The following is a 613-nucleotide window of genomic DNA, read 5'->3' as shown; positions in this document are numbered from 1 at the left end:
AAGAGATGGCGGCAAACTTTTTAGCAGGGCCTGTTGTGACAGGACAAGGGGGAATGGCTTTAAACTAAAGGGGGGTAGATTTAGACTAGATATAAGGAAGAAATTTTTTACGCTGAGGGTGATGAAAGACTGGAACAGGTTGCCCAGAAAGGTGGTGGATGCCCCATCCCTGGAAACATTCAAGGTCAGGTTGGACGGGGCTTTGAGCAACCTGATCCAGTTGAAGATGTCCCTGCCCACAGCAGGGGGGTTGGACTAGATGACCTTTAAAGGAGAGATCCACCAATATGCTGATAACAAACTAAACAAACTAAAAAGCCTTTGACATTTTTACTTACTCTTGCTTCTTCCTTTATGCATAGATGCACATTTCCCCTATAGCTGCTGTAGATATCTGTTGCCTTCAGGATGATACCTTAATGTCATCTGCTTTTCAAAGGCCCTGGGGACGCGTACTGCTCCTATCCATCTGCGAATCTGTTGCAATTTAGTCACAAATTTCAACAGAATAAAAACCTGGGTTCTGAGAGAGGGATGGTGAAGGGTAAGGGGCACCTCTAACTAGGTAGGTGATGCTTTTGGGATCTGACTGGATATGCTCAAAATGGGGATA

The sequence above is a fragment of the Pygoscelis adeliae genome, unplaced genomic scaffold (genome assembly GCF_000699105.1).
Source record: "Pygoscelis adeliae isolate BGI_AS28 unplaced genomic scaffold, ASM69910v1 Scaffold186, whole genome shotgun sequence".
Taxonomy (NCBI): Eukaryota; Metazoa; Chordata; class Aves; order Sphenisciformes; family Spheniscidae; genus Pygoscelis; species Pygoscelis adeliae.
The sequence above is the reverse complement of the archived record's forward strand: the minus strand, read 5'-3'. Positions refer to the sequence as shown.